This window comes from Balearica regulorum, chromosome 15 (genome assembly GCF_011004875.1).
Source record: "Balearica regulorum gibbericeps isolate bBalReg1 chromosome 15, bBalReg1.pri, whole genome shotgun sequence".
Classification (NCBI taxonomy): Eukaryota; Metazoa; Chordata; class Aves; order Gruiformes; family Gruidae; genus Balearica; species Balearica regulorum.
The window spans coordinates 1,111,055-1,138,851 of record NC_046198.1 but is presented as its reverse complement, the minus strand read 5'-3'; the positions used below and the strand labels follow the sequence as shown (position 1 = coordinate 1,138,851).

At 53.1% G+C, this 27,797-nt stretch overlaps 1 protein-coding gene across 4 annotated transcripts in view; it reads left to right on the top strand.

Moving 5' to 3' along the window:
* Nucleotides 1-3,668: 3,668 nt before the first annotated feature.
* LOC104635985 (ankyrin repeat and fibronectin type-III domain-containing protein 1) overlaps nt 3,669-27,797 on the top strand; it is a 248,229-nt gene continuing 224,100 nt past the window's right edge. For 2 of the 4 annotated variants that reach the window (XM_075767244.1, XM_075767242.1), the window contains exon 1: nt 3,679-3,833. The gene's annotated coding sequence lies outside the window, so the exon portion shown is untranslated. Of the gene's footprint in view, nt 3,834-27,797 lie in introns of all 4 variants that reach the window. The other 2 variants (XM_075767249.1, XM_075767241.1) reach the window with 2 other exon arrangements.

Here is a 27,797-nt window from a genome sequence, read left to right as displayed (position 1 = left end):
TACAGCTCCCTGATCAGTGCTTCAGAAAGCAAGTACCATCCGTTGCTGCATCTTGTTTCAGCCTTTGGAGTTGCCTTTGTTACAAACTGTGCTGGTCAGCCGTGTCTGAAGTCCTGGAGCTGGAAGCCTTTGTAGTAAGAGAAGGAGTAAGACAAGGTTTTTGTAGCTAGGTCTCAAACCATAGACAGCCAGTTTATATGAAGAAGGCCTTGTGATGAAGGCGCAATCACCGATGAGCAGAAGATAAGGCCCAGCAGCTATCCCAGAAGTAGGTGTATCAAGCAGGATGATTTTTTTGTCATTGTCTCATCTGCAGCCCCAGGCAGCCACTAGTGGTACCTCTATTTAAAGCATGATAAACAGAAGAGCATGTGCACCGAGTTTCTTGGAGCTCTATTGCCAGGGCAGGATTTGGCCTCACGGGTGCAAAATGTCAGTGTTGAAGTTAGTGTTGTTAGCCTCGTTCACACACTGTCGGGTGATTTAAAGCAGAGTTGGTGTCTCGACCCTGAAAAAGCAACACATTCTGGAAGACTGGAGACGGCTGCCCTGCCATCACGGAATGATTGCTCTTCACAAGCTTACAGAAAACTGGAGAGTGAGAGACTTTCAGCATTAATTATAGCTCATTTTTCTGGTAGCCCACTGTTCCACAGCTGATTTAGAGCTGCCTGAAGAGAGGTTAAGAGCCCCTTTGTCTGACTGTGTGGAGAAGTGATCTAAAACAGGACTAGTGCAATCGGGGAGAAGGATGCTCCTGACACCATGACAGGCCTTTGCAGCAGCCTTTGCTCCCTGCTAAGGCAGAGATGCCAACGGCAACATTTGATACGACAAAGTCATCGCTGCTAGAAATCAATTAAGCCAAAAAGCCCACTGGCATTCTTTGGTTTCCTTCTACTTGTCCTGAGACCTCTGCATCTCTTGGCTTTCAGGACACCCTGAGTTTGGACCTCCAGGCGGGGCAGCCATGCCCTGCTACCGTTCCCCTCGAGGCCTCCTCGGCGCAGCAGCCCCCCAGCTGCAGGAAAGCCTGGGGAAGGCTGTTGGCAGAGTCAGTGCAGAGAGGAACGGCACCTGCAGTTTACTCCCCTCTAAGCGGGCAGCAGCGTGCCCCAAGCAGTGCCGTGAAACGCAACCCCTGTAAAGTTTTTCAGACCCCCTTCTCTTTACACGCCCTGACTATGAACTGTGCAAGCACCATGTGGGTGAGGACGTGCGCCCTGTGCTGTGTTTGCAGGCTCGGGCTCAGCCCCTCGCAGGGCGGCTGCTCAGCCCGAGCCCTCACGAGGAGCCGCTTCTACCCCACAATCTCTTTCTTGGCTCTGATGCTCTGCATCAAGGGCACTCTCGATTGAGAAGGGAAAGCATTTTTCCTTCCTTATTCAGAGCATGCCTTGAGCATTTTGGCTTGGGAGCGCAGCTCATACCACAGTTCCTCTGCCAGACATGGGCCTATCATGAGTTTTTTTCTGTTTAATCATACAAAGAAAAATGTATTTGCCTTTCTCAGCAGACATTTTCATTGCAGTATCTCCTTCTTAGTCCTAGAGTATATTTTTCCCCTACTGAATTACATGGTTTACTTTGCATGCTTGTGTTTTGCCACATGTGAAGTGTGAGGATGATGCTGTTTAGGAGGTGGACTGATGAGGCCCTGCTATTCCCAGCCCAAAGGCTGATGTTAACACAGAGTTTTGCGGGATGCTCCTTGGGCTCTACATAAGCACGTTTACCTCTGAGCTTCTGGGCAGCTTGGCTGGTAAATCACAGAACTCTTAACCTCTGAATCACCAGGCAAAGCCTGATGTTAGGGGTGTTGCTAATGAAAGGCAGCCCATAAACCTCTTGGGCTGGCAGCAGAGGCTGCTTACACAAATCATCACTGTTTGAGTGTTCTTAGAATTTTTTAATTTGAATTAAATGTTCTGTGGCCCTGCAGCATGGCAGGTAGATGTGCACAACATATGAACAGGAAGAACACGGCAAATTCAAATTTAACAGAGTTCTATATAGTATGTTCCAGACTTAACAGCCATTCATTTTGTCCAGGAAGGCACCGTGTGGATGGCCTTCTGTGGTTCCCACCCCACACTGCGCTGCCCATGCAGCTGGTCACTGCGCCGAGATAGTTCCATCTGCGGCAGAGAGTATTGAGGACAAGGACCGGACAGCGCCAATTTTGGGGCTGGCTGAAGAGGCTGCACAAAGAGGGCCTGCCCCTGCTTCCATTTGCATCGCTGTACATTGGTCTGGGATAGCACAACAACGACTGAGAGCAAGCTGCAGCTTGCCGTCGCTCAGCAATGTGGCACTGCATCGCTGAGCTGCAGGGAAGCGGCGGTGACAGTGACCTGTTGGCAGAGCCGCTCCACGTGGCACTGGCAGATGAGGGATGTACAACCCCTCAGCACACAGAGATGCACAAAAGCACTCGCCCCAAACCCGCCAGAGCTGCTCCTCGTCCTCCCCGTGCCTCGGTGCACGCAGGTGCCCACCCGTGGCAGGTTGCAGGTGGGTTGTGTCTGCGGGTGGGTGCAGGCAGTTGGCAGAGGGGCGTGGAGAGGCTGGTGCCTGCAGGCTGCAGCTGGGATGCATTATCAGTGAAAAAGTGCAAAGCAGGGCAAGAGGGGAGGAGAAGTGCTCAGCAGGCACTGGGAAAAGCCCAGGGAAGAGCAACAGCTCTCAAAGAGGAGTTTGCAGTGATGGAAAACCACCGTGGGTCTTTGATCCTCTGGCTTCTCTTAGGGTAGCAGGATTCCCTGAGCCATCAAACTGCAGGGCCGGTATGCCGCTTTGATGCACGTGAGACTGCACGTCTGAGTTGTGAAGTGGCTTGTGTCCTGCCTGCAGCCCGCAGCATCCTGCCTCCGTACGTTTATCAGCGTAGTGGTTTTGGATGACTTAAAAGGAACAGCCAGCTTAGGACAGTACCTGACTTTTTCCAGCCCCCCTGCTCTAGCCGATGTCTCCTGACTTTGAGGTTAGAAGCGTAACTGCTTAAGAGCTAAAAAATGCAACAGGAAGATTTTTTTTATTTTTTTTTTTTTTTTCCAGCAGGCAGCCTGCCCCGTGCGTGGGGAGCAGGCAGCGCGGGCGCAGTGCTGTTTTCCCTGCCCGTGGGTGCACCTGCCTGGCGGGCAGCAGAGCGCTCGGCACGGCGCAGGAGGCAGACGCCCGCCCCGCGAACTCCCGGCGCTTGAAGTACTTCGCCTTACGCTTGCACGCAGGCCGGCAGGCTCAGCTTGCTTTGCTGCTCTGTGCACGTTTGCAGCGCTTTAAAGAGCAAATTCAAACTGGTTTTGTTAAACTGAGCCAGGAAGCGGCTCCGGTAGTTTCAAGAAAATGAATTGTGCTGGAGCGGTGAGTTCCCGACTCGGCTGAGCCACGGTAAGCGGCCGCTGTACCCTCTCGCCGGGCGGGAGCCCTCCGGCCGGGCTCGGGAGGGCTTCGCCGGGGCACACACCGGCTCACCCGCCGCTCTCCGCGGCAGAAGGGCCAGAGCCCTCCCCCGGGGCGGCGGGGCTGGGCGCCTGGAGCCGGCCGCGCTCCCGGGCCGGGCGGGTCCGTCCCGTCCCCGTTCCCCCCCCCCCAGGCCCTCCCGGCGGCCGAGCATCCCGGGGCGGGGCGGGCTGGGCTGGCCGGCGGGTGGGGGTGGCTCCCGGTGCCGCCCCTCCGCCGCCCGCTTCCTCCGCCGCCTCCCCCGGGCCACGGCCGGAGCCAGCTGCCCTCCGCCGCCGGCGGTAGCGGGGCCGTACCGGGGCTCCCCGGCTGCATCCCCCGGCGTGCGGGCCGGCTGCGCCGCGGGAAGGGCCCGAGGGACGGCGGAGCAAGTGAGCCCCCTTCCTTCTCCCCCCTTCTCCCCCCTTCTCCCCCCTTCTCCCCCCTTCCTTCTCCCGTTCTGCAGGAGCCCGGGAGTTGCAAAACATCTCCTGGCTTTGCAGCATGCTTTCCCCCCCCCTTCCCTTTTTCCCCTTACACTTGGAGTCGCTAATTGGATAGGAAAACGCTAACTGCAGGGGTGGGATTACTTCATGCTCTTGCAATGCTGTTTTGCTCTTCGATTTCAGCCTTTTCGTGTGAAAAGGGCCTGCCTGGCGGTGCTGCCCCGGCCGCCCTGGGAGCGCGGTGAGGGGCGGGCGCAGACGCTGCTGTGCCGCCAGCGCCTTTTTGGGTTGGTTTTTTTTCTTACCAGGTCTTCACTTTTAAGGGAGATTTCGTTGTCTCTGTGGCTGCGTTGGTTTCAGAGGAGACTCGGTCTTTTGAACGGTGCGTTCAGCGGGTCCTGCGGTAATCCCGCTGCATTGCTGCGTGCCCCGAGGTTTCCCCATCTGGCAGGTTAATGCCATCACTAGGGCTTTTTTTTCTTTTGCTTCAAGGAGATTTCTATAGAAAACGTGCGATCCAGTGGGCTGTTTTCTTCCCAGTCTCCTGGCTCCTGCAGCCACAAGTTGTCACGGTGTGGAGCGGCTCTGAGCTCTGCTTTGTGTCACCCCCCCGGAGATTATTTTCCTCTTCTGTTGCTGCAAGTTGGATTTCCGCAGGTTTGAGTAGAGGGGAACAAGGAAAGTTCTCATATAGGTGGCATTGCAATGGCTCTTCTAAGAATACAGTATGTCTAAATGTGCTCCTTGAAAAGGTTATTCGTGAATATGAGTGAGAAGTTACGTGTCTTTTTTAAAGAAAAAAGACTGAGGTGAGTCCTGGATGTTGGTTCCTTTAGGCCAGGAGTCAGCAGGATGCTTAAACGTGGGGATGAGCAACCTGGACTGGTGGATGCACGTTTGCCTCGCTGAAAAGCGTGCAAGTGAAGGACTGGTTTGTGGCTGTCCTGCACTCTGCTTTCCTGCGTGGTCCCCTTCAAAAGGGGGTGCAAAGTGTGGTGCTCAGGAGCAGCTTGCTTCTCTTCACTATCTTTACCCTGCAGGTACTTTTTCCTGCTCTCGGTTGACAATTACAGCAGTAAAATAGGGAGGGAGCTATTTGTCTTCCTCTTTTATTGTAGATATTTTACCTGTCAAACAGTAACCCTAGAAATAATTAAAACCAGGGAAAGTTGCTTTGTACATCTTAAACCTGGGCTTCCCCTGATGGTATCATCCTCTGGGGTGTGGCTGTTGTGCTTTCCTTGCCTGAATTAATTTTATTGTGGTACTGAGAACTCCCATGTGGGCCCTGGAAGTCGTCCTGCATTTTGAGGAGTTCAGAACTTGCTGAGTAGCTGCATTTCTTCCCTAAAAGGTAGTGCTGTTAGGTGGGGAAACTTCCTATCCCAGCCTGTCCCTGGGGACCTGAAAGTTGACCTTTGCAAGCTTTCACCCCACCAAAGGTGCTCTTGGTTGATATATTTTTTTTTTAAAGTTACTTGTCTCGTCTAAAGTTATGAAAACTCTGTATTTCTCATAAGAGTTGCATGAATTAGCTCGTGTCCTTCCTTTTCCCGTTCTGCTAAGCAACAATCCACATCTATCTTGATGCTAACAGCAATAGTTCAAGTGCTTCCCAGACGCAGGGCGCCCACAGTCCACTTGTGTTTGCACCCTGGAGCTGTGTCAGTCCCAGTGCAGGGAGAGGGGCCGGAGGTGTAGGGAGAGCAAATGCTTTTGGTGAGGTTGCTCCTTGCTGCAGGAAAGTCAGAGCCTCCGCAAGGCAAGCGATACGATCTCGGTGTCTCTTCCTGGAGAACAGCTTCCTTTGGGATGAGGCATCTCCTGCCCCGTGCAGTGCGAGGAACTATCATGGCTTTCTCGGTGACATCTGCTGTGGTGTCGGCGGGGAGCAAGTTGTGCTTTTGATGTTCATCTGGGTGAAAACGTATTGTGTGTTCCTACAGGATAATTAAATCCGTGGTCAGAAAAGGGCGAGATGTTATCCTCAGGGTGGCAGTCATTATGGCAACGGGTCTTTTAATTATCAACCCTTTACCTCCAGTGAGTTATAACTTGAAAGCAAACAGTCTTCTTGTTAGCTTTAAAGATTTAATTTTTTTTTAAGAGGGCAGATGATTGTCGTTTGCACAGAGCTCAGCCACAGTAATTATCGTTTACTGCCCTTCACAGCATCGCTTGCGTTGGGAATTGCTGGGAGCAGCGCAGGGCTGGGGCAGAGGCTGGCAGCCCATGCTGCTCCGCTCCCCTCCACGCAGTGGAAGGGACCGCGCGTCTGGAGCCAGCAGCAGCGTGGCCGGGGAAACCCGGGCGGTGCTTGTAAGTACAACTGCAGGGGATGTCGCTTGTGGTGGGGAGCTGAGCCAAAGCGTAACCGAGAGCCTCGTCTGTCCTGGCAGCAGGAGCTGGCGAGGGCACGGGGATGCCTTTTGGTGCACCGCTGGTGGTGCCTGGCTGCTCTCCGGCTGCCGCAGCTCTGGGGCCACAGCCGCTGCTCGTGGAGGCTTGTGTCTCTCCCAAAAGGAGAAATGTGTGTTGGCTGCTTCACCGTGCCTGGGCTGAGCTCGATGTGGCAGCAAGGGCTGGGGCTGTGCTCAGCTTGGGGTGGAGTTTCGCCTCCTTACAGCCTGCATCCTCTCCAGGCTGTTCTTGCCCTTCCCTTCTGACTTGTTTCAAGTCTCTCCCTGCTTTAGTGCTGAGATGTGAAATGGCATCTTCGTGGTCAGCTGTGGCAGGTGAGTGGTGCTGTATCCTGCTGAGGCTGTGTGAAATGCCACAGCTTGTTTGCTGGGGCTGCAGGCCCTAGAACAGGAAGGGATGAGTGCCAGGCCCCGCAGCTCCTGGCCCTGCGCAGCCCCGTGACCCTGCTGCTGCTTTTCTGCATCCCTGTGCCTGTCTGCTCAGCCATCGCTGCTGGAGCCTCCCGCTATTTTAAGCAGTTGTCGCAAAAGCACAGAGTTATCTGTGTTTCATTGGGTCAGAATGGGGGCCAAATCATGACCTCTCTCTGAGAGCCAGGGCACTGCTTGGGTTTTGTTTTTTTTTTTTTTGGGATGAAGAAAGGCCATGTAGCTGGAGGATGAGCACAGAGCTGGGGGACAGCAGTGACATTTCAGTGGCACTGAGTTGTCCTGGGCAGAGTGACAGGGTGGGCTGGATGCCGTTGCTCGGTAGAACCAGTTGCTATGGTCTCTGCTTCCCTTCGGCTGCTGGGCAGAGTGGGAGTCACCTCTGCAGCTGGGGCCGTCGGACTCCCTCACAGCTCCTCTGCCTCCCTGAAGGAAGGGTTGGCAGCGTGTCTGCTCTGGTGCTGTTCAAGCCATGCTTTGCTCAGCCACGTGTTGTCACTGAGGGCAGGGGACAGGATGCGGCGAGCTGTGCAAGAGCAACCCCCAACCCCGCAGGAGTGAGGGTCTGCTCTGGGGGGACTGTATCACCGACGGTCTTGTGCTTGGGTCCCCTTGGAGCGATGGTTGACGTTCAGTGGTACTGAGCACGCATACAGCCCCATCGGGCTGCGATGGCCATGCTGCGAGTTGCACGTTGGTGCCTGCGGCCCTGGGTGAGTGGGTCTGGCACAGCTTGCTCAAGGCAGTGTTTGTGCTAGAGAGCACAGGCTTTCAAAAGCTTTAATAGGAGGTTACTTTTTGTGATAAATTGATGGCTTTGGGTTTTTTGACCTTTGAAAGCTTTTCATGCGTTACCTGCATGTAGAAAATGTAATTTTCCATGCTGAGAAATGGTGAGTTCTAGCTCTTAAGCAGAATGACCAATGTGATCTTTTTCAGAGTCTGGCAGAGCTCATTTAATGTGAAACAAGCTTGGGTCCTGGGCTGAGATCCTCTGCTTCAGAGGGTCTGTGTCCGCATGACAGTGGAGCTGAGAAGGGGAACCGGGAGAATTTAGTAGAATTGTTTTCTTTTGATGTCTGTGAAGCTCATGGAGAGACACCAAGGCACAAGGGCTTCCAGACTTAAAGAAGTGTTTTGGTAGTCACTGAAAAGTAGCTTGAGTGGAAGAATGAAATGCTAAAAGGACGAAGGCTGAGGACTGCTTGTCCCTGTTCCCCCATGGCTGCTGTGGGTTACAGAGCACCCGGAGGGACACCCCTGCAAGTCACTGTGGAGCCTGCCTGGCTTTGGGGACGTGTGGTGTACTGTACGCAGTATCAAACCCAGTTCTCACTCTGTTTTTATTTACAGGATGTATCTGGGGACACCACCATCTCAAGGTGCTTAGTGCTCGCATGGCGCAGTGCTCAGCTGCAGCAGCGGACGGCTCTGCCTCTCTGAGCATCCAAAGTGACACCAAGAGAGCTGCCCGTGTGTGTGAGTCTGCAAGCAGTAAGTCAGGCAGGGCAGCTGCCTGTCGTGTAATTAGCGTTTTGTGGAGCGCTAAGAGTGTGCACAGGTGGACAAGAGACCCCAGAAGTCCCTCTGAGATGTTAGTTCTGCTTTTTTCATTTGCAAGTTCCCTTCTTTGCTGTATATTGGTGTGTCATTAAAATGGGAAGAGTGTAATTGCCCTCTGGCTGTGCTCGAGCTTCTTAGATTGGGTATCTTTTCTCTGCTATTTTGTTTCAAAAACATCCCTTTTTAACAGTGCAGAGGGGAAATTGGTTGAATGTTTCCTTATGCATTTTTGGGGTCATAAGCTGAGTATATCAGTACTGCTTGTTAACCTGCGTACCAGACTTGGTTGGGGACTGCCAGGTGCATGCACACAGAAAATCCCCATAACTTGCCGGGAGGTGCAGGCGTTCATCTGCCCTACTAGATGCAACCCTGGAATGCCATGTGTTTGCAGGTGGCCGCGGATCTGCCTGGAGTGACCGAGCTCCAGACATGCCCGCAGCCTGGGGGGACCACAAACAGAGTCCCCTCCTTTTGTGCAGGCTTTTCATCATCTGTGAGATGGAGAGAACTGTTTTTCCCAGGTCCCCAAGAGCAGAGCTGTAAGACCTTGTTAATCAGTGATTAGCAAGTGCTGGGAGGCTTTTGGCTGCAGGGCAGAAGGAAAGGTGGGGTGGGTGTTCTGTGGCAGCAGTATCTTGAGATCTTTTTGCCCTTTTGTTGCAAGCACAGAGGAGAACCTTGGCTCGGCCTTGATGGGGGAGCTGTGTTGTGACTGCTGTAGGTGGTGGTATGTGTCCCCATGAGCAGGTGACTCGGTGATGCCAGGTGGGTTAAATCAGGTGGTGCTGAGCAAGGAGTGTTTAAACCCTCCTGTGGCACAGGCTGCTTCCTAATCTGCCTGCTGCTCCCTACTGGGGTCCCAGCCCCTCTCCCTGCTGAGCAGCAGGATCCATGTCCCAGCCCTTAGGGTGTCATTCATGAGGGTCTTCCCTCTGCTCCGTCCTCGAAACCTGACAGATCATATCTTCACCTTCCCAGGCACGAGAAGACATGCAGCTTGTTCCCCAGGCTCTGAAGCTGGGATGCGCTGAGTGAACGCGGGTGTACCCCTGTTTGGGACTCCCAGCGGTGTCTGTGCGTTACTCTGTAGTGGAGGTGAGATTACCATGTTAAGTACACTAATCCTCCCAAAGGGCAAAAGGGAAAACCTAATCCGGGGAGGTGGCTCTTCAGGGAAGTAATTAGGAAGGATCCTTTCCTGTATGCTGCTCCCTCATGTTGGAGGGGACTGACTTGAGGGCAGCTGGTAGGTTCGTTTTGTGGCTGATGCCTGTTAAAAGAGGGGAGGCGTGCGAGAGCTCCATTGAGCTGCTGGTCGCCTCAGTGGAGCGTTCGTTGGGGTTAATAACCATGATGTGAAATGTCACAGAATGGCAAAATCTCTTAACTGCTGTGAGACGTTGCAGCGAGCCTGGATGTTCAAAGGCATTCCCTTCATTCATAAAGAAGAGATGAGACATGGATTTGTGTTTGAGGAGGAGGAAACCTGCTGTGCAGGTCTGGCAGGGATCTGCCTTGGCTGGGGTGTACCAGTTTGTCCTGGCGCCCACTGTGAAGAGACAGGGGAAGGCTGGGGGAAGGCTGCTCTGCACACCGGCACCTCGGGCTATTGTTTCTGGCGGGGCTGGTGGTGTGTCTCCATGTTTGCTTACAGCACTGGATGCAGATTTCTTCCCAGGGAGCAGCGCTCCGGGTATGTGGACACTGGCTTGGGTTTATTCCTATGCAAAATGGGTTTATAGGAATGTACTGAGCTCCTTTATAAAACAGCTTGAGATCTAATGAAAGACATCACTGTGTAAGAAAAATATTGTTAGCGAGTTACTCACATCGTTAACGAGGTCAGATCATTGCCTTGTAACAAAATTAGTTTGTTTTGCTCTAATCAGTTTTAGTAGCTAGAGTGCTCAATAATTACTCATGTCCTTATGAAAGAGATGGGACAGCATGAGTGTAGCTGCTGGCAGGCTTCTCCGACTCTGAAATGAATTGTGCAGATTATTTTGGGAAGGCATCTTTCCAGATGCACAGTGTCCCTGGAGTGATGCTGGCAGAACCCCGCTTCAGCCAGGAATGATTGTGGTCCATAGCGTGGCTCCTCTGTAAAGAGCTGTCCGTAGGGGTGTTTAGAGAAGCATTAGCAGCAGGAACATCTTTGGACTCTGCTGTTGTCTTCATTTTTTACAATCCCGTTTGACATGCAGCAGGCTAGGTGTCTCTCCAAACTCTTTCTTTCTTTAATCTATGTAAACTGTCAAGACCCCAGGGGCTGTCAAATACATCTGCCCTCTACACCAGGAAATGTCCTCCTGGGTATTTGCACCTCTAATATCTTTTCTTTGTTGTGGTTTTGTTTTTTTTTTTTTTTCTGATGTCAGTGGTGTGTTGCTGAAAAGGCAACCTGTGGTGGCTGGGATGGATGGGCAGGGCTGAAGGCAGCTCGAGAGGACAGGGTACTGAGAGCCACTGCTGTGGTGGTGACTTGGCTCAGGAGAAACGATAGTCAGCGGGACATGCTTTCCCTTACAGGTGTGATGGTTGTGCACGTGCCTTCTGCACGCCCAGCTGCTGCACAGCAAGAGAGGAGCTGTGATGATGGGCAGCAGCAGGCACCTTCCCCTGTGCCTCACTCAGGGGAACACAGGGCGGGCTGTGAGCCTGCAGGACCTACCATGCCCTCGGTCTCTCTTGGCAGACCTGTACCTGTAAACTGAGTCAGAGTGTAGCTTCTGAGCAGGAGTCAGGCTGAACTTGACCATCCCACGTGTGCTGGAGGTGAGTGGGTCTTCTCCAGCGTCTGCCTGGCAGCTCCTTGAGAGCGTGGTGCACCGTCGAGTCAGTGTGGGGAATGGCTCTTGCCAGGGCTGTGGCCTCCATTTCCTTGTGCTCTCCGTTCTCCTTGATGGATCTTCACAGGAACCTGGGTTGGGCTCTTGGAGTGCACGCAGCTCAGCAGTCCTTTTCTGTGAGACACTTTCTGCAAAAGGACGAGTTCATGCTGGAACCCCCAGCTCTCCCCTTAATCCACTTGCTGACTTCAGCTAAAATACTGTTAATCCTTGCTATACTTTCCATTTCCTTCCTAGCATTTCCTTCTGGCTCGGTTCAGATGTATTTTTTTTCCCCTGAAATTGAGGGAACTGATGTTGGGTAGTGTCCGTCTCTTGGAGGGGTGCCAGGTGTTGGAACTGAAGCAGTTTGTGGGCTGTGATCTCTGCGCCTTAGGGTTCGCCTGTCTAGCTGGCCATAAACAGTGAGGTATCGTTTGTCCAGAGTACACAGGGGACTTCCTGGGTCCACTGCTCCATCAGTGCTCCTCTACCACCTGCATGGGCCGTTAGAGGTGATGACCTAATAGACTCTTAACTAAATAAGAACCAGTGGGAGGAAATACTTAAAACACAAGTTTGTGTAGCCGATGCCATGGCTGCCATGATTGCAAAATCCAGCTTTGGAGGTGTGACTGCTGCGTGGACCTGCTCCTCTGCTGCTGCTTGTCTGTGTTGTGAAAGCTCCTGATAAACAGACTGAGGCTGTGATTGCTGAGCTGCCGTCTGTGGTAGCCTCCAGCTCCTTCCCGTGCCTTTGCTCTAATTCTCCTCCTGCAGTGAATCAATTCAAGAAGCTGACCAGACAAAAAGCTGCATACTGGTGGTGTATGGTGGCATTTTTGGTGGTCTAGGCCCTGGTCTCAGAAGCACTAGCGTGGGTGCGGGGAAGGGGCAGCTGCAGGACTTGATGTTTCTCCTTGATGAACTTTGTGAGATTCCTGTTGGCCCACTTCTTCAGTCTGTCAAGATACTTCTGAATGGCAGCACAACCCTCTGGGACAGACACAGTGACCTGATATTCCTCTGGGGTCTCCTGCCCTTGCTCCCATCCTTTGCGTACTTCCTTTTAATGTCTGAGTTCAGTCAGGAGCTCCTTGCTCATACGTATAGGCCCCCTGCCACTACTGCTTGGTTTCTAGGAAGTGGAGATGGATTGTTCTTGAGCTTGGAGGACGTGATCCGTAACAGTCAACTGAGTGTCCTGGACTGCTGTTCTCCCTAGGACTGTGTCCCATGGGATTCCTCCAAGCAGGTCCCTGAACAGAGCGTCTGCTCTCCTGGAGTCCATGGCTGTGGTCTGCAGGCTAATTGTTGTGTTCAACCCTCTTGAGATCCTGAACTCCACCAGTCATGGCACTTCAGCTAAGGCTGCTCAAGACCTTCGCTTCCCTGACCAGTTCTTCCTTGTTTTTAAGTATGAGACCCGGCAGAGTGTCTCCTCTTGTTGCTGTGCCATTCAGGTGTCATCAGTGCTCTCCAGAAATCCCCCAGCTTGCTTGAGTCCTGCTGTGGTGTTCCTCCAGCAGATATTGGGGTTGCTCAAGCCTACTGTGAGGACCAGGAACTGCAAACATGAAGCTTCTTCCAGTTGTCTGAAGGTCTCAACTGCTTAGTCCTGATCAGGTGGTCTGCTGCAGACACCCACCACGATGTTGCCTTGATCCGTCCCCCAGCCCTGGCCCTTAAGCTCTCGACTGGCTCATCGGCTGTCCTAAGGCACAGCCCCATGAACTCCAAGCAACTCCTCCTCCTCGCAGTCCCACAGAGCCCATGTCCGCCCATCGCAGCACTTGGTCGTCTCAGCTGTCCTACCATGTCCTGTGGTCCTGGTGAGACCAAAGGCTCAGCTGTGTCCTGGACCTGCCTCAAGGCAGTGGAGGGAAGCCACGTTCCCCCGCAGCATCCTGGACCGTGGGGGCTCAAGCCGTGCTCCGGCTGCACCACGGGCCTCTCCTTTAATCGGTTTTGAATTTCCCACATTTTAATTCCATTGAATGCCCTTAATTCCTGTGTCGCGGAACAAGGAGAGCTCTGTGCAGAAAAGCTCTGTTGGAGACGCGTATTTTGGCGATTCTAAAAATACACCTTGCTCGCCGAGGCTTGTGTGGGGTAACCATAGCAACGTGGCTCCAGGAGCAGGGTTAAAAACAATTGTACCAATTAAGGGGAAAATAGAGCTGTTAAAGCTTATAAAACCTAAAAATTAAAAAAAAAGGAAAAAAAAGAACAAATACTGTGCGTAATGCTGTGGTCTGCAGGCCATCTTATATTGAGTTGATTGAAACTGTCCCCCTTCAACTCTTAAGGAGCATCCCAAGCATTGGTAACCTCGTTGTTCCTGCCGCGCGTCCGGCTCTGGGTGCGCTCAGCCCTGCCTGTCGGTCTGCGCGACGCAGCCGCCCCGTGCACTCGTGCGTACGGCTCCCAAACCGACAGCAGCAAAGCGTTACTAAACAACGGGTAGATGTGGGAGCGTATCTTCTTGCGAATGAAACGTGCTGGCTCAAAGAGCAGCCTGGCTGAGACTTGGGGAGTGTTTTCAGGATAAAAGTGTGGTCTGAAGAATAATTTTGGCCTTCAGCGTTGGCCCGTGCGAGGGGGCAGATGTATGTTAAAATTCACGCGCTGAGCCAAAGCCCCTCAAAATCAATGGTGATGCTTTCATTGATGGGCATTCAGCTCTGCTCTGGGAAGGCAGGCCTGGTAAAAGCTACCAGATGAGCCTGAAAGCAAAGGGCTGATTTTGTTCAAAATATATTTGCTTTAATTGTCCTTGCTGAGCCCTGGTCAGAGGAAGCCTCAGGAACGTGCTGCCAGCCTGCTTGCTGGGGATGGCACCGGGGAGAGTGTCTCTGGCTGGAAACTTCTACTGGAGAAGGCTGGGCAATCTGGCCTTTCAAAAAGCTTGAAATAAAATTATTTCAAGCACCTTTTTGCTCTGCCTCACAGAAAAATATAATGGAATGATTCAGAGTATCTCTTTCCAAAATATTCCAGGGTTTTTGCTGATGTTGCAGGTGTTTTCCCTCCCCAGCTGCCCATGCTGTCCTACCCCAGTGTGCTGCTGTCGGGTGCTGTGTGTAACGGGGCTTGGGTGCAACTGCGCCTCTGCCTGATCGTCTGGGAAGTTTCTGATCCTGGAGCAGAGAGTGGTGATGCTGCTGCTGCCCATCCCTGGGCTCGAGCCTGGGCTGGTGATGGCTCCTGCCTTGCCTGTTTCTCCCCAGGGCTGCTCAGCTCTGCTCTTGATCAGTCCCACCAACCCTGAAGAGCTGCTAGAAGCTTCTCGCTGTGCGTGTAAGCACTGGAGAGAAGGACCTCAGGGAGTGTACAGGTCACTTACTAGTTTTGCTTCTCCAGAAGCACACGCACATCGCTGTAGAGCCAGTATCAGTGGAGGAGAGTTTGAGGTTAAAACCACGCTGGGCTTGGAGCAGAGGATGCAAACCAGAGGTCTGCGGAGAGGAAGGAAGCGGGGGCTGTGCAGCTGTGCTCGGAGGATGCTGCGCCTGCTGGAAAGCAGCAGTGGGATCTCCTGAGATGATTTAGGTGAAGGAAGCCGTGATGAAGTCACCGGTTTACTTGGCTTGGTGGTGGCAGGAGGTGTCATTAGTGGTGCTGGTGGGGATGGGACAAGAAGTTCAGGTTAAAGGTTGTGAGAAGGCAAACGGGCACTTCTGTCTTGTGTGTGTAGGGCACCGTCCCCGGGCCAGCAACTCGCTGTGTGGTGGCTGAGCTGTCCGGCGCACGGGGCGGTCAGTGTTTCAGGCAGCCTAGAGAGGGATCTCTGTGTCTCCAAGAACTGGTCCTTCCCCTCCACTGGGTGTGAGTGAAACCTTGGCTGTGCCCTGTGGACGCAGGCTGAGCTGGTGGTTTGGGTGTGATTTCAGGCAGGGACTGGTATTAATCCCTGGGTGGGTGCCCCGTGACTCCCAGGGACGCTTGCTTTGCTGGACTGGGGGGCTCCGGGGGTGGCATCGCTCTAGGTCAGTGGAAACGTAGTCCCCTGTGACCCTGCAGCAAAACCTTCTGCTTGCAGAGATGCCCCGGACAGGATGGGGATTTAAGTCTTTAAACTAGTTTAGGCAAATTTAAAAAAATTTAGGGTGGATGTCTTTAACTCGCTTTGAATTATTGTTTGCATCAATTTGGGTTAATTGAGCTGGAGGCCACCCTGTAGCATGGGGAGGGCGGTTGCATAGGTTAAACCCAAAATGCGCTTGAAACTGTTTTGGAAACTGGGCCAGGCTGGGGAAGAGGCAGAGCTGAAGGCAGGACGCAGGGGAAGGCTCGAGCATGCCTGGTGGCAAAGCTGGCGGCACACAAAGGTGCCAGGAGCCTTCCCGGGCTCTGACTCCGAGTCCTTGGCTCCTGGCTGGGGCCGGTTTGGCGGGTGAGGACTCAGTGGTGAAGCTGGCGTGGCAGGGATTTAACAGGGACGAGGCAGCCCTGTGCTCTGGTAGCATTGAGCTGCTGAAAGGGTGAACGGCTGATCTGGAAGGACGTGTGTGTAAATAGCCGAGGAGTCATGCTGTGACCAGACCTGGCCGCCCTCAGAGCCACGGGAGCTCCAGCGGATGCAGGTTTGGCTGGAAGCCCCGTCAGGTGGGAGGGAGGAGGGCAGCGAGGTTTCACCCTGCTCTGCAGGCTGCTCGGGAAGGGCTGTCCCGAGCCTGGTCCTTTCCACATCACCTCCTCCCTAGCACATCCTGCACGTGGCGCAACTCCAGCGTGGTTCGGCACTGGTTTTCCTGCGTTACTTTGCAGGCGAACCCCGGCACAACGTGCATCTGGTCCGTCGGCTCTCTGCGACCCTTCCTCCGGCGGCTCTGGTGTTTGTTCGGTGTCTGGATGCCTCTCTGTCCCCCTTAGCAGGAATGCGCTTTCTTCTTTCTATTGCCACCGTTTCCTCGGCAGCCGTGGTCCCCTGTGAAATGCCTCTGCTCTTCCAGCCGAGGCTGTGAGAGGGGCTGCAGGGGGGTGATGCGTGTGCAGGGCGAGGGGAAGAGGCAGCATAAAGAGCTGCTGTTCCCTCCCTGTGAGGTATAACGCCGAGAGGGTTTCTTCTGAAGTGTGCTTGCCCTATTCCTGCAAAATTAAAATTAGTTCTAATTAAGTGGAGGTTAACCTCCGCTGTGCATGTTGCAAATTAATGGAATGTGCGATTAACTTATCTTGCAGCACTAGAGGTTCTTGAAAATTACTTGGAAGGAAATGGAGCCCTGTATGTGGTTTGAATTTTTAATTTATGTTAATAGTTCAGGTTTGAATTAATTAATATTTTAAATGACGGACCTTTGATCTTTTCTTTTTTTAACCACTCCTGCTTCTGCAGCTTAAGTAATCTTTCCAACTCTTCTCCCTTTGTAGTGAAACGAATTGGACAAAAATACATAATATGATAAAGACGTGCTAAACACACCCTGAACCCCAGCCGTGGTAAGGCTGGTCTGGTCCCTGGGGGGGCTGTCTCTGCCACTGCAGCAGGATCCAGAGGTTGAGGGGGAGGCAGTACCTTGTATCATTTTGGTCTGAGTTTTGGGGGTAAAACCCATCTTGTGAGTTTTTGCTGGTTTTTTTGGAAGTGGTAATTTGCGTTTGCAGTCGTGTGTTTTGACCATAGCTTTCTCTTCTGGACGGTCATCTTTTGCTGAGTGACTTTCCTTGTTGCGATACCCAGGTGAGCACAAGCGGGTCACGCTCCTGTTTGGTTTACTGAGCCAGAGAGGACTGAGACTCCTCGGGGAAAATCTGGTGTGACCTGTGCAGGAAAACGTGCGTTTCCACTCGCAGCAAGCCTCAGCTGCTTCTGTGCCAAAGTCAGGAGAGCGAGGGTCTGGTTTTGGAGTGATTTGGGGTGCAGCATGCTGACTTACCCTTCTGCTGGGGATAGCGTCGAACTAGCCATTTGAGCTGTTCCAGCAATGTTTAAAAATTAAAATAGCAGACATCATCTCAGAAGTTTCCCTGTCCCTGCCAGAACATTGACCTTGTGAGGCTGGCTTCAACTGAAGCCAAATCTTCTGAGAATGGTTGTTTTCTCCCTGCTTCCTTTCCCTGTGTGCTCCCAAGCCATGGGGACCCACGGGCGTCTGTGGATCCAGATCCAAGCCTGCCCTTCTGGGTCTGTGCCGATGACCCTGCTCTGCTGGGAAGCTCTGGTTGTGCAGTTCCCAGCTCCTTATCTCGCAGCGCGGGGACTGGCTGGGTCTTCACTGTGGTCGCCATCCAGCAGACAGGCGTTTCCGGAGGAGCAGGAGTGAGGTTTGGCTTTTCTGGTCCCCACTCAAGCCTTTCTGTGCGCCTGCTCTGGTTTGCAGCTCCTCAGGGCAGGTTCTTGAATAATGACTGTGGCATCTCTGGCTCCGGGAGGAAATTGCTTGTCTCAAAACTCAGTATATAGGAGTCCCTGTGCTCAAACTTGATGTCGAAGATGAGTCCTGTGCTATTTTGCTTGCTGCTGCTGTTTGCTTTTGCTTGAGGTTGTTCTGTTTTCTGCATGTATCTGGCAGTCAGATTGCCTGGGGTGGTGGGCTTCTGTCTGGCAAGAGCGGGTTTATTGGGGGCAAGAGCGGGCCTTAAAGGTGAGTTCGTTATGTTCTCAAACCAAGTGAGTGGGATTTGGAGGAGGAAGCAAAAGGGTGGGCAGCAGTTCCTAGCAGTGGTCTGGCTCTTTATTTTCGTGGTCAGTTAATGACTCTGAATTGGCAGTTGTGGCTGCTGCCCATGTGGCAGAGGAGAGCCCAGGGGACATCTTGCAGGGAGGGGGGAAGAGATGCTGAACGGGCTGCCGTGGCAGTTCTTCAGCAGAGTGCCCTAGGTGGTTTGGGCGTGTTTTCCAGTCCTGGTGCTGGTGTGATGCTCTTGGACAGTTTTGGGGGCCCCAGCGTGTCTAGGGAAACAGAGAAGCAGTTTGAAACTCAGTAATGGTGATGCTTTGGAGCAATGGCCTTCTCCCAGTGCGGGCTGTCCCGTGGGGTGCCGCCACATGGTTCCTGGCCATGGCTCAGCCACTGCTGGCCTCACCTGCCGATTTGGAGCTGGGGAGGGCGGCTGTTGCTGCGGGAGGGTGAGGTGGCCGGGGCTGGAGAGGGGACTCTGCTGTGCTGAGCCCTCTCCAGCTGGCCAGAGGGGCTTTTCTTCAGCCTTGCAGGGTGGGGGAAGCTACTTGACCTTTAGTGCAGATTTGTTTCTGCATTACTTGCCCTTTTAACACATGATTGAAAACAAGCTGTAGGGGAGAGGGAGCCAGAGCTCTGTAATTGAGCTACTGGGATCAGTCAGGAGTATTTCTTGGAGAAAAAGAGCATGTAGAGGGAATAGATTTTGTTGTTAGTGATGGATTGCCTGCCTTTGTGGAGATGCACACCTGGCTCTGGGATGCTGCCGTACAAACTTAACATGAGGGTCACAACCCTCAGCGCAGAGAGCTTGGGAACGCCTCGTGGTCTGGCATTTGGGAGGCTCTGGAGGTGTTTGCTGGAAACCTTACCTCTTGAAAGCACTAGCACTCACCTCCAGCCATTGTCTTGCCCGGCAAGGACTTGGTTCAGTCCTCTGGGGTGGCATCTGCTGGGCTGTGGGGGTGGTGGTCACCGATGTGGAGAAACCAGTGCTCGTGATCTGAGAATCCGTCCTGGGGGTTGGCAACCAAACGGGCACGGGAGCCTGCCGTGGCGCTGGCAGTCTGGGTCCCTGTGTGCATGCTGATGTTGTTTCAGAGTGGCAACAGTGCCTCACCAGTGGTTTAGCTGAAGTCTTTATATCTTAAGCGTACATGACCTATTCATCTGTCTTCAGGTATTTGGCAAATATGGAGGCATATTGGATAAACTGCTACAAATATTTGTAGTTCCCTGAGAAAAGAGCTCTGTGAAACTTGAGGTTTTGCCTTATGTGTGCTTCTTTCTTGCTCTGCTTTCCAGGTTCAGATCTTGAAGTGCTTGGCAGAGAGACAAGGCTGGCCTTTCACAGCCAGGGAATTAAAGGGCTTTGTCACCTCTGCCAGTCCTGTGCCCCAGGCTTGCGACCCTCTCGCAGTCTGCATGGTGCTGGCAGGCACCGTGTGCCGGGCTCTAAACCCCTTGTCCAGGGGCTGATACTGCAGCCAGCTGTGGAGTCTACTAAAATCCCAGCAGCCTGTCCAAGTGCTTTGGGAACTGGTGCAGAGACTTCTGTCCTTCTGGGCCATCCCTTGGGACAGGACACCTGGGAGGAGCGTACATAGAAATACCGAGGAGTTAAACATGTTCCCGGTGTAAAGAGGTGGCACGACGAGGTGGAGGAGTATGCCTTTCTCAAGGGCGGGGATGGGGTAAGGTATTTGGGAGCCAAGTTTTCTTCTCAGTTATGGAGAACATTAGAGCCCCGTGCCTGACGGCGGTCTGTTGGCTGGAGGGTGAGGTACTGGTACGTGCTGCGTGCAGGGGTGCCGCTTCCACCCTCCCTTGGAGCACAACAGGTTGAAACCTAAGGATGTTCGGATTCTGCCACTGAATGTTTGACTGATGTGTCTGCTGCTTTGAATTCAGTAGTCTTTCCATTCCACTCCTTTGAAATTTGGAAGAAACTTTTCTGTGCATTTACACCAAGCGGTCGAGGCGAGATGGGAAACTGCGACAAGCTGTGAGGGTTGCTGAGGGATGGCGGCGGGGGGTGCGGTTGTGTGCTGCACCATTTATAAAACCCAGCCACTTAGAAGCAGGGAGGTGTCCAGTTTGAGGACATCATAAATCTTACCTCCACTCATATCACAAACATGCAGCGTATCCTTCATACCCAGTGCAGGGAAGATTACAGCTTTAAAGGATCATAAACTCTCCTTTTTACTGGAACATTAAAATTCAAGCACAACTAGAAATCCTCTTTCAGAAGTGACCGTTGCAACAGGTCTGATCCTGGGAAAAGGGCTTAAGTGTGAGCACCTTGGCTTGGCATAATCGGAGAGATTACTGGGGGCCAAATCCAGTGACAAAGTTGCGGGGGGGATGTCTTGCCATAGACTTAGCTGGGTTTTGTGAGTAGAGTGGGAGCATGTGCCATGTGTGTACGTGAACAAGCTCAGGATGTGTTCAGCCAGTACTCTGTGATTGTCTGAGTGTATCTGAGGATGTTCCCACTTTCCCTTCCGATTGAGCTGCTTGTTGGACCTCTTGGCTGAGCCCTGAGCTGTCACTTGTCCTCAGTTCACCAGAAGCGACGTGAGATTGATCTGTCCTAACCTCTGAGTCGAAGCCCAAGTGTAACAAGGTTTTACAGTAAAGCTATCCTTACAGAAATGTTCCCAAGAAGTGTTTTCTGGGCAGGCTTAGAAATTCAGTTGTAAACAGAGATATCAGAACTATGTAATTATATTATTCTTCTATTTCCCTTGAAATAATGACAACATTTCCAAGTGACAAAGCACAGCGGTCCTCCAAAGCTGAGGACTGGGTGTCATCCTTGCAGGGTGGACCTGGTGGCCACTTTCAGAGTGCTGAGGTTGTGGGTCTGGCACCACCTGGGCGTGCCCTGGGCAGGGTTATATCAGCATCTGCCCGTGGATTTGGGAAGCAAACAGGTCTTCTGTGTGCATCTCCAAGGGTCCTGTTCATCCTGTTTGGTCAGAGCCGTCCCTACCCATTGGGCTCGTGCTGGGCTCCTCTGTGCTGCGTTCGTGGCCTCTGGCGTCACGTGAGGAATGTGCGATTTCAGGTCTGTTTAGGAAAATCTCAAATGCTAACATTGATGAAACTTCCTAAAATAGGATTCAGGTAGAAGTTTATACTTGTGCTTCCTCAGTATGTTTTCAGACATGTCCCTCAACAGGCATATGTTAAGCTAGGACCTTTGGTCCTCATAGCAAATATCCATACCATATTTATATCCTTACATGCTTCTCCCTTCCCCTCACTGGAGGGTGCTGACCCTTGCGCTGAAATCGATACCAGACTGCTATTTCAGCAGTTGTTCTCATCTGGGTTTAAAAAGCAATATATGCTTTGAGTGGGACCTTTGTAAAACTGCAAGGCCTCACTAGCTCTCAACAATCATCTTTGATAAAATGTTGATTCTTTTTTCTTTTTTTTTCTTTTTTCTTTGGATTTCTTCCAAGCGGAGTGCTTTGGGGTTTTGCAAATGTCAAGAAGCAAAGACATAGCTTACACTGGGATCACAGAGTGTTTAAGCAAAGCCTCCTGGTGAAGCCACTGCCGCAGTGATACTCCGACACAATCTGGGGCAGAAGTGTTTGTTTTCGTTTGCCACGCTGATCTTGCGTTAGGATGGGTAACGGCTGTTTGCCCGAACTGCGTTTGTGCTGTCGGTCACAGTAGCAGCAGCGTGAGCTGGGAGCTTTGCGCTGAAGGACGCTGTGCAATTTGCACAGAAGAGTTGAGAGCCTCCAAGCTGGATCCAGCCAGCAGCTGGACAGACGGGAGGTACACAAGTGTGCATCGCTCCCTCGAGCTCCACTGGCCAGGTCTGCTGTGGAGACTGGTGCGTGGCAACGGGTCTGGGTGCTGGCTGGGTGGTGGGATGTGCCTGGAGAGATGCTCACGCTGGCCAGGGGTGCAGTGCTCTGGGAGAGCAGCACCCTCGGTCCTTGTGCTTGGTGCCCCTGCAGTGGTCAGATCTACTGTTTATTGATGGCGTCTGGGCACGGGAAGAAGGGTCTTCTAGGTATTGGGAAGGGTGATGGAAGACAAAGGGTAGGCTGCATGGTCACTTCTGGACTGTTAAGGATGGAGAAGTCAGTGGTGGGGCCACCTAAGGACTGGTTTGGAGGCTCCATCAGCAACCTGAAAACAGGCTCCTGTGCCCTCCCTAAACAGCCTCTTTGGAAAAGGTTGGGGCAGGACAGCAGAAAAGCCAGGCGTGGTCTGCGTGGGGTGCTGGAGTCTGCTAGGGGACACCCCAAAGGGCAGGCCAAATGTGCCCAGAGCAGGAACTCGCAGAGTCTTCCTCCAACTCTGCCCAACCGTAAGATGTGTCTGGGCACTGCCAGGCTAAACTTTCTCTACTCAGACTAGGTTTTGCCTTGTGTACGGACTCTTGGTTGTAGGCTGTAGATTGGATGTCTCTGCTTAAGTGAATGTACTGGGCTGCAGCCCAGTGTCACGCCAGGTGTGCAAAAGTGCCTCGAGAGCCCAAACCTTCCAGAGAGTGCAACTTCCCTTCCCAAAGCCAAGTGATTTGTGCAGGGGGCTGCAAGTGTCCCCCACCACGTAGGTCTTTACCCCACGCCAGGACCGGGGTTGGCGGAGCATCAAAGTGCAGCAGAGGGAGGAGGCCAGAGGAACAGGAGGAGATTTTTCTGGCCCAGGAGGAACGATGCTGTTTACACTGGTTTTGTTGCAAGCCAATGATTCGTTGCCAGCTTTAATGGTAGAGCAAAGCATATTTACTCAGCTTGTTTGGACAGATAACAACTGCTGGATAAGAAACTGTCAGATGGGAATCAATTAGAGGCTTCAGCTCTTGAGTGAAAGATTGTATTTGACATCCAACGCCCTGTGAAACTGAGTAAGGACAATGCTGCTATTTATGTGGTTCTCTTCTGGTTCCTTCCCTTCTTCCCCGTCATCATCTTCGCTCTAATATTAGAGCTTTGACCCTCTGTGTGTTGCTCCCAAAGCAAGCCCTGACACCAAGCCTTTCATGTGGTTCCTGTGAAGAGACCTTTGTGTTTGCGAGGGGGGGTGGTGGGGTTGGGACAGCGGCACTGGCGGAGCGTTATGGCCCTCTTCCCTTCTCTCCCCGGGGACGAGGCAGCGATTGCAGAAGGCTGACTTTCTGCCAGGGAGAGCCCAGCACAGGTACTAGTATGTGCCCTGCAGGTGGTTGTAGCCGGGGTTTGGGTGGCAGCTGGAGCCTGGGCTGGCTGCGCAGCAGGGTCAGGGGGCTGATGCCTGGGGGCTGGCTGCTGTTTCAGCTCTGGGTTCACTGCTTTGGGCGGCATTATGGCCTTTTGCTCCTCTCGACTTGATTCATTGGCATGTTGAATGGTGATATGACTTCACCCACTTCTGCTGGGAGCTGTTTGTCACAAGAGCAGATGAAGTCGTCTTCCCATGTGATGATGGCCCCCGGCAGCGTATGTGTGGCGTGAGGAGGTGGGAGGGGGTGCAGAAGAGCAGAGGAGGGTGATGGCTGTTACAAACGAAAAGCTCCTGCTGTCCTGGAGATCCTGCAAGACTCCTGTGTTATGGGAGAGTCATTGTGAGTCTGTGTCACCATGACATCTCCTTGCCTACGACTCAGCCAACGCTGCCCAAGCTGCCAGTGAATGAGTCAGCAGGCTCAGTAAGGTCACTGGTCTGTATTTAGCCTCCAGGCAGAGAGGCTCCTGGCTGCATTTATGATACAACTTGCTTAAAAGCCTCTTTCCGGAGCAATGATGCCTACACCCTTGCCTGGGACCTCTGGGCTTGGGTACTGACAGGCTGCCACCACTGGGGAGCCTGTGTTTGGGGGTCCCAGGGACTGCAGCTCTCAAAGAAAAGCACTTGTGACCCCACGCTCTGTCCTGGAGAAACGCCCCATCTTAAACTGCAAGCATCCATGCAGAAACATGATGCTCTGGAGGAAAGGTTTGCAGTGGGCTTGCCTCTTCCCTCCCTGCTCCCCTTGGTACCACACTAACTGCATTAAAGAGCACGTCCTGGAACGCACTCAGTCCTGAACATGAATGCTCCTGTCACGAGTAAAGGAAAAGCTTTTCAGTGAGGTAAAATAATTAATTTGCTCTTCTTACTTTGGGACCTGATTTTGAGGCGGGCTAGAGGCTCACAGAACACGCACTTGATCTTGGCTTCTCTGTCTCCTTTTCCTCCCTTTAATGATGATGCAAAAAAGATTTTCAACTTCTTTTGACTGTTGGCTTTCTAGGTATGCTTCAGTGGAGGTGTGAAATCCAGTAGGAACTTCTTGTTCCGTAACGCATGTGGAGCTGTGGTATTGTCCCTTGTACATCCCTTAGAAATAGCTTTTAGATTTGAAGGGTCTTTGCTCTGCAAGCTGAAACCTGCTGTTAGGTTTGGCAGAACTGGGGAGGTCAAAGCCAGCGCTGCCCTCTCCATGCCTGGCTTGCTGTGCTCTTCCTCCGTCCCCCTGAGCACCAGCGAGGTCTCTGCTCCTGGAGCTGTCTGCCCTGCTGCTGGCACATCGTCGGGCAGCGTGTCCTCCCTGCTGAGCTGGGGATCAGCCTTGGCGCCAAGCACGAGCGTTTGCGCAGCTTGGCTCTGCAACACGTTGATGTGGACTTGCAAGAGAAGAGGAGCAGGTGAGCGTGCTTCAGCAAAGGTCCTGTGCTGGAGGAAACGAGCTGTTGGCGGCAGGCAAAGTAATGGCTGGAAGTATCCGAGCAGCTAAGGGGGGACGCAGCATCGTTGCGTGGCGTGGTTGTGAAGCTTTCCCGCTCCAGACGTGCGTGTTCCCTGAAGTGGAGCGGTGCCTGCCTGTGCCGGGGGGTTTGGCCCTTCTTGGGGAGAAGGCGCAGGCTGTGGTGCTGGAGGCTGGGGGAGGATGTCAGGCTGGTGGGACGCAGCGCTGCCAGCACCAGCCCTGCCCCCGGTGCTCCCCCTGCCTGCCCCTGGCTGCTGGCGGCTGCTGGGAGCCGTGGCGGTGCTGATAGCTCTGGCAAGTTTACGCTGTTGATTTTGCCTCTAATGCCAACATCGGGAAGCGCGCTGAAAATATATTAAGATGGTGACTGGAGGAAAGCCAAAGCCTTTCCATGGCTCCTGCCGGAGTTGCCCCCACCGGAGTGCTAAAGGCGTGAAGTGTCCCTCTGTGCCTGCGTCATCTCCGGGCTACAAGTTGGACTGAGATGGGCACCGACGAGCATTCCCTGGGTTCCCAGGGGATATGCCTTGAGTAAATCAATCCATACACCTGTAAAATTGTAATTGCACAACTTAACAATGCATTGCAGCTTATCCTGGTACAACTGCAGGATAAGAGTGTTGTAAAAGTTTACAGCTGTAATAAACAGGTCCTCCTGTAAGGACGGTGTTCTTCTTTCACACTGCTGCTGGTCAGTTTTGAACTGGGATGTTAAAAATTGTGGGCTTTCTTTAGCAAAGGTTACAGTCTGCTTTAAAGCTCCTGGTTAACAACATCTCTGCTCCTGCCAGCTCTTAGCCTGGCCCTGGCTGCGAGCGCATCCCGTCCAGGCTGGCAGCGCTCCCAGCAGCACAGGCACAGCCAGGTCACGTCCCTCTGTCAGTCCCCCCGTGCCACGGCTGCTGTTTGGTTTGGCCCCGGCTCTGTGCCCGGCGTCGCTTCCCAGGCTCTGGGATTTCTGTAGCGAACGTGTGCGCTGTGCCGGGGACGAGCAAAGGTGAAAGCTGGCTGTCTGGGTGCCTCTGGGCACGCGGGGCTTGTGGCTTGCCTGGATTTCACCCTCTGCTTGGCCCTGGATGGGTCCTGGAGCTCTCCCTGCTGCAGGGGAGGATGCTGGATGCTCGTCAGTCAAACAGCCCGCTGTCCTCTTGCCTACAAATTTTATTGGTGTGGCTTGGCTTTCTGGCTCATAGGTGAAGTAATGAGCAGCAAAGCTCTTTTCTCTCTTTTGGTATGTGTAGAGTTGCTTCATGGATTTGATTGTCGATTTTTTTTGTGCTGTGTGAAATGGTGACAGGTCACCAGGGCTGATGTGCAGCCTCCAGAGCTGCTGAAAGAGGGAGTGGTTGGATGGCTGAGGAAAATGAGCCATCCTGCGTTAGACCCAGCTGTTAGGGTAGAAAAATGCTGAAAGAGACTGGGGGAGGGAGCTTGTGCATTGCTTAGTCCTCCCTCCGTGACAGAGCGGGTTATCTGTAGCAGCAGGGATGGTGATGGAGAGCCCGGCTGCAGCCCCGGGGCAGGGAGGGAGAACGGTGCCAGCCTGGGCTGGGGGAGGCAGTGGCTTGCTCCCCCCCCCCCCGGAGCCCCCAAAGTCACTGCCTGACACACGCGTGCACGTACACGATGTTGTTTAACAATTATTTTTTTCATACTTCAGTCCTCATGAACTGGTACGTCTGCAGTTGTAGAGTCCTGCCGGGCTTTTGAGGGGGCTGAGCTGTGTTTGGAGAGGGGAGACTCCCCGTCCCCCCCGCCGTGCTGAGCCCCAGGAGCGTTGTGCGGTGCCCAGTTTGCTCTGAAGACTGCGTCCAGCGTCGGGTCATTGCTCGGGGGGGGGCGGCGGACACGGGACCCCAAGCAAACACATTGTGTGTAACTTGGGAGCCACGAAGTGAGTGGTTTGGGAGTTAATGGCGTTTTTATCGGCAGGCTTTGCTGTGTGTGTTCACAGGCTGGCTTATTGCACAGGGCTATGTTGATTGACTTGCCCAGTCCTGGTTATGGCACTTCGTTACTCTCTGGGGGTAATTGGGCCCTGGGGAGGATGTTTGCCATGAAGAGCCCTTTCCTTTGTTTTTTTTTTCTTCTTCTTCTTTTTTAATTCCTTGGACCCGGGGTTCTGTCAAGCCCATTATCTTTTAATGGATTCATCCGATGCAAGGTGGAGGGCAGGGGCCCGTATCACGCAGCAGTGTGCAGCTGGAGCACGTAGCTGGGGACATCCCTGTTGCCGAAGGAGGCTGGCAGCTGTGGCCCTGTTGTGTCTCCTCCTGTCCCTCCGAGCTGCCCCTTGCCTTTGGGAAGGATAACTCCTGCCTCCCCGGAGCCTGGCTGCTCCCAGGACAAGCCCTTCCCTGGGGGTGAGCAGCTTGACAAAATGTCCCACGGTGCTTTCCTTGGGAAGTGGGTTAGGAGTGCTCAGATAGGGAAAACAACTATTTCCCCCCCCCCCCCCCCCCCGCCCCCCCTTATACTCTTCCAGCTCCAAAACTCCGCACTAAAGAAACAGTGTTAATAAGGGTGTAGGGTAAAAGCTTTGCTCTGGGTAGTGAGGCTGGTCCCTGCAGGATTTTGCATAGATAAACAACTTTATAAAATCAGGGAAGACACCTGAAGCTTTGGGCTATTAGTGCTGGATTTATTCCTAGTGCAGGTAAAAAAAAAAAGGTAATTGTGTTGTGTCTCATTACCCTGCCGTTTTGTACAGCAGCTCTGTGGTAAAGGAAGAGCCTGAACAAACAACTGGCAAAGCAGTAAGATGCTTAGATGATGGCAGCTGCCTGGTGAGGAAGTTTGTGCTTGCTTTTAATCAGTGGTGGCGGTGGCGTGGGGCCATTCGGGGCTCAAGCGTGGCCTCATCAGCCAGCTAACGCTGCCTGCCGCTGGGCTTGGCAGGAAGCCAGATTTGGAAGCAAAAAAGTGGGAGATTATATACACACACACACGCATATATTTAAAAAAGTAAGATCAAGATATGCATTTTATCTGTTAAAAAGGCCACTGCCCCGGCTTTCCTCATGCTTCAGTGCATTAAGGGGAGTGATGTGGCTTGGACGGAGGTTTCCTGGGCTTTGGGCAATGGCCCTCGTCTCTGACCTGCAGCAGAGGGGAGCGGATGTCAGCCTGGCACAGGTGGGAACCCGGAGCAGGTAGTCCTCACCGTGGGCACCTCGGCAGCGGCGGGTGGACGGAAGGGAGGGCAGCCCTCCTTGCCTGCTGCTCCGTGGGACACCCACCGCTGGCCTCGGGAAGCTCCCAGAGGTTTGGGAAGAGGTCCTGCAACTTGTTCCTACCAGAGAAATCTCTGACGCTGCAGAAATACAAACAAAGAGCTCTTC